This window comes from Ranitomeya variabilis, chromosome 1 (genome assembly GCF_051348905.1).
Source record: "Ranitomeya variabilis isolate aRanVar5 chromosome 1, aRanVar5.hap1, whole genome shotgun sequence".
In the NCBI taxonomy this organism is placed as follows: Eukaryota; Metazoa; Chordata; class Amphibia; order Anura; family Dendrobatidae; genus Ranitomeya; species Ranitomeya variabilis.
Genome location: NC_135232.1, coordinates 37,335,087 through 37,349,908, shown reverse-complemented (window position 1 = coordinate 37,349,908; position 14,822 = coordinate 37,335,087). Strand labels below are relative to the sequence as shown.

At 41.6% G+C, this 14,822-nt stretch overlaps 1 protein-coding gene across 2 annotated transcripts in view; it reads right to left on the bottom strand.

The window, feature by feature from the left end:
• Positions 1–14,822, bottom strand: part of DCC (DCC netrin 1 receptor) — a 1,118,040-nt gene that overhangs the window by 370,498 nt on the left and 732,720 nt on the right. The window lies entirely within an intron of this gene.

The window sequence follows — 14,822 nt, the reverse complement described above, 5'->3', positions numbered from 1 at the left end:
TTGTTTTATAACTTCGACCATATTTTCAGTCCGAGTGTGATCCCCAAAAACATCGGACGCACCCCAGATCAATATATTTCTACAGTATCATGCTCATGTCCGTTTTTTTTTTACCATGAATGAAGGCGGTTTGGGGATAAAAATCTGAGCATGTCCGAGCTTGATTCAATATTTGGCTGGCACTCGGCCATACAAGTCAAGTCACTGACACAATGGAGAAGATGGAGACATTTTTCTCTCCATCTTCTCATCTGTTCCAGAATCGAAGGGTTCATGCAGGAGATTTGCTGACTCCTCCAGGAGCTCGAGAGGTTTTCCCTTATTACGGGCACTTCCTGGACATATCAGGAAAGTTCCCCAATATCATATGTGTATATATATATATATATATATATATATATATATATATATATATATATATCATCATACTTTACGTAGAAGAGGTCAAACAAAACAATTATCGTTTGATTTTGCCAAAAACATTTTTTCACATTTTATTTATTTATTTTACATATTTTTAATTTTTTAAATTTTTTTGCTCTCCCCTCCCCTTTCGTTAGTCTCTCGGGCCTCCTTGCTTAGTCTACGTTTCCAAGGCAACAGACAGGAAGCAGGCGTTAAACAGAATCTTTCATCTGGGGAAGGGTTGATGGGAATGGATGAAAGAGTATAAGCAAGGTCAGACATTTAGCGCTGAATACAAATCTGTCACGCCTAATAGATGAAGCTCTTTAGTTTCCGGGGAAGTCAGGCTGCACCCAGCAGCCAAGGAGAAAATAAAAAGACGTTCAGGCATGAATGCCAATCAGTTTCTATTGGGAACAGTGATGTATGTACACGCGGCACGGCGTGGCGGCACACTCCGCGGCAGGAGATAGACAAAATTCAATAAATATCAGTATTTATGTACGGGCCGATTCTCCTCACTCCGGATATTTATTACCTTCTTAAAGGGCGCACGGGAAACTGATTTGTCGCTGCTTATCTCTGTACGCCACGCTGCCTTTATTTAAAGGAACATCGTCCGTCATAATCATCATTTTGTATGATTTTTTTTCTTTCTGTTTTTTTTTTGGCTTTGTGCCATCTTGGCTGGTGTTTACTTGGTATTGTCATTCTTCAAAAGCCTACCCGGTGCCAGCATACATCTTCTACTTGGACGGTGGCCACATATGCGACTTGTCTTATTAAATGGCTTTTTTTTTTTATTAATTCCCTAGCCTGACATATACAGTAATCAACGCAACCTATCTAAGCCGTACTTGTGAAAAATTAAAGGGGAGGACATGTTGTGTTATTGCCAATGACCCGTCAACGACCTCCGAACTACGATAAGGCGAAAGAATAATGTGAAGCCCCATTGCATTGCCAATATCAGCGCGACTTTATATCATATAGCGAAAGAATATATATATTTTGGAAAAAATATTTCAGCTATTTTTATGTCTATAGAGGAAGAAAACAAGATGTTGCTCATCAGAATTTTATAATTTTATTTTTCTCTGTAAAAGAGAATTTGAAGGTTTGCATCTGAATTGTAGACCATTGACTATAAAATGAGTAAGAATAGAAATTAAAATGTGTTAATATAGACATTCACTCTAATTTTCGAGTCAGTGACATCAGCTCGTTAGTTATGCCACTTAGCGTGATTGCAGTCATCATCCCATGTGATGCCGTCTTCTTCTGCTTCAAGTGATTTTCTACTTCCTACATTGGTTATGATGATATCACTTTCTATCTCAGTGACCCCCATGGCTTTCGTAATTGTCATGGTTGAAAACAATAATACCATAATTGATAATGAAGCCTGGGAGAAAATAAGCCGGTTGGGTTCCACCAATGAAGAGAACAATTCATGGTGTTATTGAGGTTACACCCATGAAGAATACAGGGCAAGTAGGCGATACTTGAAGAACAAACCATTTAGGTTCAATTTGGGGTCAGGTAGGTTTCACCCATGTAGAGAACAAGGTATCAAGTCTAATCTTGTGAAGACAATGTGCCATGAAAGGGAAACCCATGAAAACGACAGAAAAGTAGGCTCTACCCATGCAGAGAACAGGATAGTAGACTCCATCCATGGAGAGAACAAAGCATAAAAATGACAATCATGAAGACAACAGGCCATGGAAGTCCACTTATAAATATAACAGGACGGTTTGGCTTCATTCATAAAAAAACAGGTCATACAGTTTCCTCTCATGAAGAGAACAGATCAGGTAAACTCCACTCATGATTAAAAAAAGAACATACAAACTACATTCATCAAGAAAATAGACCAATGAGGCATCACCCATAGTAAAAAAAAACAAGACAGTTAGGATCCAGTTATGAAGATAAAATGGTATGGAAATTCCACTTATGAGGAGAACATTACTGGTAGGTTCAACAAAAGAAGAAAACAAGCTACGGAAGATCCACCCATGGAGAGAACAGGGCATAGAGGTTTCGCCAATGAAAAAACAGGGCAGGTGGGCTACGAATATGAGGAAACAAGCCAAGCAGATTCGAACCTTTAAAGATCAGGGCAGGTAGGCTTCACACATTGAGAGGAAAGAATAGTAAGGCTTATCCCATGAAGAGCATAAACAATGAGGATTACGCTCATATATAGAATAGGACAGGTAGTCTCCACCCATGCAGAGAACAGATTAGGTAGGCTCCACCCATGAAGAGAATAAAGAAGGGAAGCCCCGTTCACGAGAAACAGGCTAAGGAGGTCCACTTGTAAAAAGAAAAAGGCAGTTAAACTCCTTCCATGAATAGAAAAGGTCATGGTGTTTTCATCCGTAAAGAGAAAAGGGCAGTATACTCCACCCATGAATAGAACAGAGTAAAGAAACTCCATTCACGAACAAAGCAAACCAAGGAAGCTGCATCTATGAAAAAAGGAGGACAGTTAGGCTTCATCCAATAAGAGAACGAGTCATTGAAGTTCTACTTATAAAGAGAATACTGCAGGTAGGATCAACCGGAGGATTTACCAATGAGGAGAACAGGCTATGGAGGTCACGCCCATGAAGTGAACAGGGTAAGCAGGCTCCACCCATGAGGAAACTATGCCATGCAGGCTCCACCCATGAATTGTGGAGAGGTTCCTCAAATGAAAACAGCAGAGCAGGTGGATCCACCCATAAAGAAAATTAAGTAGGAAAAAGAACACCAAGGAGAACTCAGGAAGACTCACATTAAAAAAAATAATAGGGACGATGGCTCTGCACCCTGGAGTAAGCTAGAAGGACACATTCTTGAACTTTATGACATGCAGAAAATAAGCCAAAAGTAGAAGTAGGAGTATAGTTCAGGTGACGTTGATATAGGGTAGACTTGCATGCATAAGGCTGCATGGTGAATCAGTGGAGAGCACCAAGGAAAACATCTGCATGGACTTTGTATGTTCTTCCCATGTTCATGCAGATTTCCTTCTGAACCCTAAAGACATAGATAAAGTCTAAATTGCCTTCCCATGAAATTGATCTTGATGTGAGTGACTGCCCATTGTGGACCGTTCTGCGGAACATGTTGGTGCTAAGACTCATGGACCATCTTCATCTCTTCCTAAGCTAGAAGAACATACAACTCCATGTCAAACTCATTGTTTTAATGCTGCGGGCGGTGGTGGTGCACCGTGCAGACGAATCCAATATACTACCCGTAATAATATAAACAGGCTTCTCTTTATAATCACCTGTCTCTGTGAACTTGATGAAGGACCTAGTTATATTGTCGCTCTTTGCAGTCAGTCACCAGCAGATGCATTTACTTAATGCCATGCCCCTGAAGCGGCGGGTGACTGTCACCATAGATAAGTCTCATCATCATGGAGGCATATGTAAAATAGTCCATTCCAATCAATGATTGAAGATGCTCCCTGGATGTGTAATGAGATGCAGCAGGAGCTTTGTATTCCTCCCGAGCTTTCCACTGACTTGTGTCTACATCCACGTAATAAGCAATTATATCCAGCCTGATTCAACGATCACCTAACTATAGGTCTACAGAGCAACGAGACCCAAGAATCGTCCTCGATCCCACGGTATCTAAATCCTAATTTTCCCAAATATTCCCTATCTGTATGAATAATGACTATTCACGTGCTCCATTCCACTATATCATGGTCTTCGAATAGACTGGACCATCAGGAAGGAGAAGCTCCGATGCTGGAGGCCACCAATAACTATGGAAATTAGATTAAGAGTTCATCCGTCAATGTTGCTCTGAGACACAGGAAGAGCTCTAGGAAAAGAAGCCTTTAGATTAGGACATGTGTAAGATGCTCTATCCTAGCTACGGAAATTGAACCTTCTTACGGGGAAGCCATTATCGGAATATGACCTATTGTTTAAACCAGATTTTTGCATTAAATCTATCACTTTTTTAATTTTCAGAAATTTATTTTTCTTTCCATATCACAGTCTGTATTAAAAACATAAAATAGAAATGTTGCCATTTTCACTTTGGCCACTAGGGATTTTTTTTCACTACTCACTACTACTACTTTTACTGTAGGAATAGTGGTCTCACAAGCTCACTACTTCTCTTTTTACTGTCTGTAGGAGTTGTGGTCTCACATGTTCCCGACTGCTCCTTTCACTGTAGGAGTGGTGGTCTCACATGCTCACTACTGCTTCTTTCACTGTAGCAGTGGTAGTCTCACATGCTCACTACTGCTTCTTTCACTGTAGGAAAGGTGGTCTCACATGCTCACTACTACTTCTTTCACTGTAGGAGTGGCGGTCTCACATGCTCACTACTACTTCTTTCACTGTAGGAGTGGCGGTCTCACATGCTCACTACTGTTTCTTACACTGTAGGAGTGGTGGTCTCATATGCTCACTACTGCTTCTTTCACTGTAGGAGTGGTGGTCTCGCATGCTCACTACTGCTTCTTTCACTGTAGGAGTGGTAGTCTCACATGCTCACTACTGCTTCTTTCACTGTAGGAGTGGTGGTCTCACATGCTCACTACTGCCTCTTTCACTGTAGGAGTGGTGGTCTCACATGCTCACTACTGCTTCTTTCACTGTAGGAGTGGTGGTCTCACATGCTCACTACTGCTTCTTTCACTGTAGGAGTGGTGGTCTCACATGCTCACTACTGCTTCTTTCACTGTAGGAGTGGTGGTCTCACATGCTCACTACTGTTTCTTTCACTGTAGGAAAGGTGGTCTCACATGCTCACTACCGCTTCTTTCCCTGTAGCAGTGGTGGTCTCACATGCTCACTACTGCTTCTTTCACTGTAGGAGTGGCGGTCTTACATGCTCACTACTGCTTCTTTCACTGTAGCAGCGGTGGTCTCACATGCTCACTACTGCTTCTTTCACTGTAGGAAAGGTGGTCTCACATGCTCACTACTGCTTCTTTCACTGTAGCAGAGGTGGTCTCACATGCTCACTACTGCCTCTTTCACTGTAGGAGTGGTAGTCTCACATGCTCACTACTGCTTTTTTCACTGTAGGAGAGGTGGTCTCACATGCTCACTACTGCTTCTTTAACTGTAGGAGTGGTGGTCTCACATGCTCACTACTGCTTCTTTCACTGTAGGAGTGGTAGTCTCACATGCTCACTACTGCTTTTTTCACTGTAGGAGAGGTGGTCTCACATGCTCACTACTGCTTCTTTAACTGTAGGAGTGGTGGTCTCACATGCTCACTACTGCTTCTTTCACTGTAGGAGTGGTGGTCTCGCATGCTCACTACTGCTTCTTTCACTGTAGGAGTGGTGGTCTCGCATGCTCACTACTGCTTCTTTCACTGTAGGAGTGGTAGTCTCACATTCTCACTACTGCTTCTTTCACTGTAGGAGTGGTGGTCTCACATGCTCACTACTGCTTCTTTCACTGTAGGAGTGGTGGTCTCACATGCTCACTACTGCTTCTTTCACTGTAGGAGTGGTGGTCTCACATGCTCACTACTGCTTCTTTCACTGTAGGAGTGGTGGTCTCACATGCTCACTACTGCTTCTTTCACTGTAGGAGTGGTAGTCTCACATGTTCACTACTGCTTCTTTTACTGTAGGAGTGGTGGTCTCACATGCTCACTGTTTCTCCTTTTTTTGTCTGTGTTTGTCTCACATGTTCACAACTGTTCCTTTCACTATCTGTAGGACTGTTGGTCTCACAAGCACACTAGTGCTCCTTTCACTACCTGTGGGACTGGTGGTCTCACATGCATTAAATCTATCGCTTTTTTTAATTTCAGAAATTTATTTTTCTTTCCATATCACAGTCTGTATTAAAAACATAAAATAGAAATGTTGCCATTTTCACTTTGGCCACTAGGGATTTTTTTTCACTACTCACTACTACTACTTTTACTGTAGGAATAGTGGTCTCACAAGCTCACTACTTCTCTTTTTACTGTCTGTAGGAGTTGTGGTCTCACATGTTCCCGACTGCTCCTTTCACTGTAGGAGTGGTGGTTTCACATGCTCACTACTGCTTCTTTCACTGTAGCAGTGGTAGTCTCACATGCTCACTACTGCTTCTTTCACTGTAGGAAAGGTGGTCTCACATGCTCACTACTACTTCTTTCACTGTAGGAGTGGCGGTCTCACATGCTCACTACTACTTCTTTCACTGTAGGAGTGGCGGTCTCACATGCTCACTACTGTTTCTTTCACTGTAGGAGTGGTGGTCTCATATGCTCACTACTGCTTCTTTCACTGTAGGAGTGGTGGTCTCACATGCTCACTACTGCTTCTTTCACTGTAGGAGTGGTAGTCTCACATGCTCACTACTGCTTCTTTCACTGTAGGAGTGGTGGTCTCACATGCTCACTACTGCCTCTTTCACTGTAGGAGTGGTGGTCTCACATGCTCACTACTGCTTCTTTCACTGTAGGAGTGGTGGTCTCACATGCTCACTACTGCTTCTTTCACTGTAGGAGTGGTGGTCTCACATGCTCACTACTGCTTCTTTCACTGTAGGAGTGGTGGTCTCACATGCTCACTACTGTTTCTTTCACTGTAGGAAAGGTGGTCTCACATGCTCACTACTGCTTCTTTCCCTGTAGCAGTGGTGGTCTCACATGCTCACTACTGCTTCTTTCACTGTAGGAGTGGCGGTCTCACATGCTCACTACTGCTTCTTTCACTGTAGGAAAGGTGGTCTCACATGCTCACTACTGCTTCTTTCACTGTAGCAGAGGTGGTCTCACATGCTCACTACTGCCTCTTTCACTGTAGGAGTGGTAGTCTCACATGCTCACTACTGCTTTTTTCACTGTAGGAGAGGTGGTCTCACATGCTCACTACTGCTTCTTTAACTGTAGGAGTGGTGGTCTCACATGCTCACTACTGCTTCTTTCACTGTAGGAGTGGTAGTCTCACATGCTCACTACTGCTTTTTTCACTGTAGGAGAGGTGGTCTCACATGCTCACTACTGCTTCTTTAACTGTAGGAGTGGTGGTCTCACATGCTCACTACTGCTTCTTTCACTGTAGGAGTGGTGGTCTCGCATGCTCACTACTGCTTCTTTCACTGTAGGAGTGGTGGTCTCGCATGCTCACTACTGCTTCTTTCACTGTAGGAGTGGTAGTCTCACATTCTCACTACTGCTTCTTTCACTGTAGGAGTGGTGGTCTCACATGCTCACTACTGCTTCTTTCACTGTAGGAGTGGTGGTCTCACATGCTCACTACTGCTTCTTTCACTGTAGGAGTGGTGGTCTCACATGCTCACTACTGCTTCTTTCACTGTAGGAGTGGTGGTCTCACATGCTCACTACTGCTTCTTTCACTGTAGGAGTGGTGGCCTCCCATGCTAACTACTGCTTCTTTCACTGTAGGAGTGGTGGTCTCACATGCTCACTACTGCTTCTTTCACTGTAGGAGTGGTAGTCTCACATGCTCACTACTGCTTCTTTCACTGTAGGAGTGGTGGTCTCACATGCTCACTGTTTCTCCTTTTTCTGTCTGTGTTTGTCTCACATGTTCACAACTGTTCCTTTCACTATCTGTAGGACTGTTGGTCTCACAAGCACACTAGTGCTCCTTTCACTACCTGTGGGACTGGTGGTCTCACATGCACATCCTTTTATTGTATATCTGAATGTTGGTCTCACATTCTTACTACAGCTCTACATTTTTGCAATCAGTAGGGGTCTCAGCAGCCAGACCCTCAATAATAATTGATCTATTCTAATTATCTTTCGTACATATGGGATAAATGGCGAGTATTGGGCACATAGAAGCCTTCAGCTTGGTCAATCGTTGGAGAGCCGGTGAGACCAATTTTTAGTCCCTCTGCTCTTTCCTACCCTCTTTGAGTATTACAAAGAGTTATGATTAGCTTAGAAAGCAACCTTTGAGTGGATCCATACTCGAGGTCATCTGTTCTCAGATTCTAGGAATGTATCTTGGAGGACATCACCGCACTCTGCCCTTAGACGCTCTTCTTCGCGATCCTCAATTCCCTGACATGCCTTTTTTATGTAAATGTGCCTATACGTAATGATCACTTTGGCTTCTCCACACTCCTTTAGTAGGTCCCGGGGGTGTATATAAACAACCTGCACAGTACGTTCCTTCCTAAAGGCTGTCTCCATCTACTCATAGCCGTATTATAATTAAAAAAATAAATATGTGAGCACTTTGCTGAGAAGATGAGTAATTTCCATGGGGATGGAAACTGTACAGTGCTTAAAGGTAAGGACATGATACATCAATTAGGGATCCTATCAGAGGCGCCATCTATGGGGAAATCTGGTATTTACACCTCAAGGAATCAAAATCAAAGGTCAACAAATGAATAAATTTTCAGAAACTAAAATATAAATATTTATTTATTAATATATTACTACTATGTTTGAGTAAATAAGATTCTAAACATGTAAGAATCTATAAATATTGACAAAACTGTATACAAATATTTCACATGTAGTATAGTAGTGATACAATGCTTCACTTCTGCATTGCGGTGGTCCTTATTAGGTAGGAACATGGTTTAAAGGGGATTGGTCACTTGCAATAAATATGTAATTTTTGTGCCCGCTGTAAATGCCGCTGTTCTACTGAATTCGGCAACGTTTTTCTTTTCTTCCTGCGCCTCTCCGTTCCTGAGATATGGCCTCCTTTTCTCTGCACACAAGCCTTGTCTTTTCAGCCAAGTAGGCATGGTTTATGAGAATACGCCCACAGAGAGGAGCTGACGATCACACCCATGTGGCTAAAAGGTCGAAAAAGGATTCTGGGGTCATATCTCAGGAACGGAGAGGCGTAGAATCAAAAGAAAAACATCGTCGGATTCAGGAGAACAGAGGCGTTAATAATGGATTTAAGAAATTATGTATATATAGCAGGTGACAGTTCTCATTAAAGGGAGTGTCTAAGTTTAAGAAACGATTATGCCTGCTTTCTTCCAAAAACAGGAATATTCCTTCAAAGGGGTCATCACTGTGTCTTTAAGATGGGAGTGAATTAGTGATCAATGCATAGCTGGCTCCTGATACCTCTGGGTAAACAGCGGATTGCCCACCAGATATCATCCCTTCACTAAGTAGAAGACATGGTCGTCATTCAGATGAACATTCCTCGTAGTACTGCATGGACAGGTTGTATCCAGTAGACCAAGGTTTCACGAAGCTGCCTTCCACTCCTCTCACACACAGTGACAATTTAAATGAAAAACTGCAGCTGCATCCCCCTCCTCTCCCCTCTAACCTATTTTCTATTTACTGCATCACAACCTTGACAGTTTGTGTTTCATATACCGGTCCGATACAGGGGGTCCTAAGCAGCCCCTGTACTCTGGCCGATCAGATAACTCACCCAACTGGCCTCCTCTCATCTTCTTAGACTCTTTGAATGAGAAGCTGCAGTTGCATCCCCCTCCTCTCCCCTCCTCCCTTTTTTCTATTTACTGTATTACTCTGAGAGCTGAAGAGTTTTTTGTGAACATTTAGCAAAGCTTGTAGGAAGGGAAAGGCAATTACAGACGACTGGAAGGTGAAGAAAGAGACAATGTCCACAAATATTAATGAAGCAATGCCTGAGTTTTATACATTTATATGTGCTAAAATAATCGCACATATAAAAGGCTGGCGAAACCGTGTATCACAAAGTACCAAACAAAGGTGAGGGCTGATGTCTGGACTGTGGGAGGGATGTTCTGTGTTATCAGATGACCATGTGTCCATGCGGGCGACATTCTCTACAGAACACTTACACGCTGTCAGTCATGAATCTTTTCAAGCACCTTACAATGGACCCGCGATAAAGATCCATTGACAGCAACTGGACAAAACAACGAGTGTAAAAAAAAGAGATAAGAGTCTAAATGCAGAAATGTAAGAATGGAGAATGTTACCGGCCCCTCCACCCCCACCTGGGAGGTAATCCTCCACAAGACCACCAGATGGCGATGATCACTGGATGTTGTAATGAGACAAATTAATATAAATGTCAAGTTTTATTATAATGTTATCATTGTGAGAGCAGATCCCGGGGTGTAATAACAAATAAGGGATCTACCGAGATTACTCTCCATCATCTATCTATCTATCTATTATCTATCTATTATCTATTATCTATCATCTATCTATCTATCTATCTATCATCTATCTATCTATTATCTATCTATTATCTATCTATCTATCTATCTATCTATCTATCTATTATCTATCTATTATCTATCTATCTATTATCTATCTATCTATCTATCTATCTATCTATCTATTATCTATCTATCTATCTATCTATCTATCTATCTATCTATTATCTATCTATTATCTATCTATCTATTATCTATCTATCTATCTATTATCTATCTATTATCTATCTATCTATCATCTATCTATCTATCTATCTATCTATCTATCTATCATCTATCTATCTATTATCTATCTATCTATCTATCTATCTATCTATCTATTATCTATCTATCTATTATCTATCTATCTATCTATCTATTATCTATCTATTATCTATCTATCTATTATCTATCTATCTATCTATCTATCTATCTATCTATCTATCTATCTATTATCTATCTATCATCTATCTATCTATCATCTATCTTTCTATCTATTGTCTTTCTTACAATTGAAGCTTGGAACATTCTAGACATGTGTTAAATATTGAACCCCATTAACTCCAAGAAATTCGTGTTTTCCCTTTCCCCCCTATTAGACGACTATGATGCATTCATTCTTCTTCTTCTTCTTTTTGTTTGTTTGTCTGCATACAACTATGAATATCTAGAGAAATTTCCATCCTTTCTGCAACAAGCAGATACATAATGAATACTACCAATGCAGGGAAGGCTGTGAATGTAATTACACCGGGCGTCTATAGAATTAGATGTTACATTGCTATTCTCATTACATGGAGTGGAAGGAGAGAAGACTGGAAAGTGGCCCCTTCCCTGCCCATCCCCCACCTGCCCATCATCCACCTTCACAGCATATGATTTCTTTGGGTTTCATCGGACCATAACAGCTGAATAATTAATGTACAAATAAATTTTTCTAGATTGGGATGATTTGCAGAATTAGAAAGGTAGTCCGAAATTATCTTCTGCACTATTCAGGAATTTATAAAAAATCTACAATGGAAGAAATTGTATTTAAAAAAAAGTAAAAAATTTGAATCTAGGGGGTGGGGGAGATTTAAAATTTGTAGCAGGAAAAATCAGATATGTTATTTACACTGTGTTCCAAATTATTATGCAAAAAATATTTCCTCATATTTCTCTAAATTACCTATCTGAATTGCAGTCATTGTTATTTTCCAGTCATCTACTATTCTAGTATAATTGCAATGTTTTGGAACAAACTGCCTATGAAAACAGTATCTTTAAAAAAAAATAAATAAACACTCAAAATGCATGTTCCAAATTATTATGCACAGCTGAGTTTTCAACCTTTTTTGTTTTATTTTGAACAAAAAAATGGTCAATTGTGAAGTTATAAGCATTATCAGCTTATTACAGAATGAAATCAAACAGTTTTCAAGTGAAAACTTTATTCTAGGTGATGTCACATTTGCACATAGGACCCCTTGTTCGAAAGAAGCTTCTGAACTCTCTCGTCCATTGAATTTGTCAGTTTTTGGATGGTTTCTGCTCCAATTGTTTTGCATGTGGACAGAATCCCCTCCCAGAGCTGTTGCTTAGATGTGAACTGCCTCCCACCATCATAGACACTCCTTTTGATGATGCTCCAGAGGTTCTCAATGGGGTTGAGGTCAGGGGAAGATGGTGGCCACACCATAAGTTTGTCCTCTTTTATGCCCATAGCAGCCAGAGATGCAGATGTGTTTTTTGCAGCATGAGACGGTGCATTATCATGCATGAAAATGATCTTGCTGCGGAAAGCACGGTTCTTCCTCTTGAACCATGACAGGAAGTGTTGTTTTAGAAACTCCACATAGATTATGGAGTTCATCTTTACCCCTTCAGGGATCATAAAGGGGCCGACAATCTCTCTCCCCATGATTCCAGCCCAAAACATTACTCCACCTCCTCCTTGTTGGCGCCTTAGCCGTGTTTTCATGGGGTGTCCATCAACCAGCCATCCTCCACTCCATCCATCTGGACCATCGAGCGTCGCATGGCACTCATCGGTGAACAAAACAGTTTGGAAGTCAGTCTTCATGTATCGTTTGGCCCACTGGAACCGTTTCTGCTTGTGTGCAGTGGAGAGAGGTGGTCAACAGGATGGCTTACGCACAGCTGCAAACCTCTGAAGGACCCTGCATCTTGTTGTTCTGGGGACGTTGGAGGCACCAGCAGCTTCAAAAACTTGTATGCTGCTATGACAAGGCATTTTTGCAGCTGCTCTTTTAACCTTACGCAATTGCCTGTTGGAAAGAGTCCTCAATTTTTCCTTATCAGCACGCACACGTGTGTGCTGGGAATCAGCTACATACTTCTTGATTGTGCGATGATCACGATGAAGTGTCTTGGTAATGTTGATTGTAGTCATGCCTTGACCTAAATACTCCACAATTTGTTGCTTCTCAGCAGCCGACACATCCTTTTTCTTTCCTATTTTGGCCAAAAATGTAGGCTGCTTAATAATGTGGATCAGCCTTCTTAAGTAGTCTTGTCTTTTTTTGGACACACCTGCCAAACTAATGTGCACAGGTATATGCGATTGCTTTCAGTGATATAAAGAGCCCTGACACACATCACCATCAATGAGTTTACATGACAAACAAAAAAATTCTAACCTTATCACTCCTAAACTCTTTGTGCATAATAATTTGGAACACAGTGTATATAGATGCATCCATATGTGATAGCAACATTCTAGGAAAACTCAGTAACAGGCTGCAATTCACAACACAACCACTGGGTGGCAACATACAGACACTTGTAGCATAAACATCTCCTCACAGAGTATCATAAAGTCATGTTTTTAGTTCTCTAATGCCACCCATCTCAGGACATGTTGAGAAAAACGTAAGGAAGGACAGATATATACAGTACAGACCGAAAGTTTGGACACACCTTCTCATTTAAAGATGTTTCTGTATTTTCATGACTATGAAATTTGTACATTCACACTGAAGGCATCAAAACTATGAATTAACACATGTGGAATTATATACTTAACAAAAAAAGTGTGAAACAACTGAAACTATGTCTTATAGTCTAGGTTCTTCAAAGTAGCCACCTTTTGCTTTGATGACTGCTTTGCACACTCTTGGCTTTCTCTTGATGAGCTTCAAGAGGTAGTCACCGGGAATGGTTTTCACTTCACAGGTGTGCCCTGTCAGGTTTAATAAGTGGGATTTCTTGCCTGATAAATGGGGTTGGGACCATCAGTTGTGTTGTGCAGAAGTCTGGTGGATACACAGCTGATAGTCCTACTGAAAAGACTGTTAGAATTTGTATTATGGCAAGAAAAAAGCAGCTAAGTAAAGAAAAACGAGTGGCCATCATTACTTTAAGAAATGATGGTCAGTCAGTCCGAAAAATTGGGAAAACTTTGAAAGTGTCCAAAAGTGCAGTGGCAAAAACCATCAAGAGCTACAAAGAAATTGGCTCACATGAGGACCGCCCCAGGAAAGGAAGACCAAGAGTCACTTCTGCTTCTGAGGATAAGTTTATCTGAGTCACCAGCCTCAGAAATCGCAGGTTAACAGCAGCTCAGATTAGAGGCCAGGTCAATGCCACACAGAGTTCTAGCAGCAGACACATCTCTACAACAACTGTTAAGAGGAGACTTTGTGCAGCAGGCCTTCATGGTAAAATAGCTGCTAGGAAACCACTGCTAAGGACAGGCAACAAGCAGAAGAGACGTGTTTGGGGTAAAGATCACAAGGAATGGACATTAGACCAGTGGAAATCTGTGCTTTGGTCTGATGAGTCCAAATTTGAGATCTTTGGTTCCAACCACCGTGTCTTTGTGTGACGCAGAAAAGGTGAACGAATGGACTCTACATGCCTGGTTCCCACCGTGAAGCATGGAGGAGGAGGTGTGATGGTGTGGGGGTGCTTTGATGGTGACACTGTTGGGGATTTATTCAAAATTGAAGGCATACTGAACCAGCATGGCTACCACAGCATCTTGCAGCGGCATGCTGTTCCATCCGGTTTGTGTTTAGTTGGACATCATTTATTTTTCAACAGGACAATGACCCCAAACACACCTCCAGGCTGTGTAAGGGCTATTTGACCAAGAAGGAGAGTGATGGGGTGCTACGCCAGATAACCTGGCCTCCACAGTCACCAGACCTGAACCCAATCGAGATGGTTTGGGGTGAGCTGGACCGCAGAGTGAAGGCAAAAGGGCCAACAAGTGCTAAGCATCTCTGGGAACTCCTTCAAGATTGTTGGAAGACCATTCCCGGTGACTACCTCTTGAAGCTCATC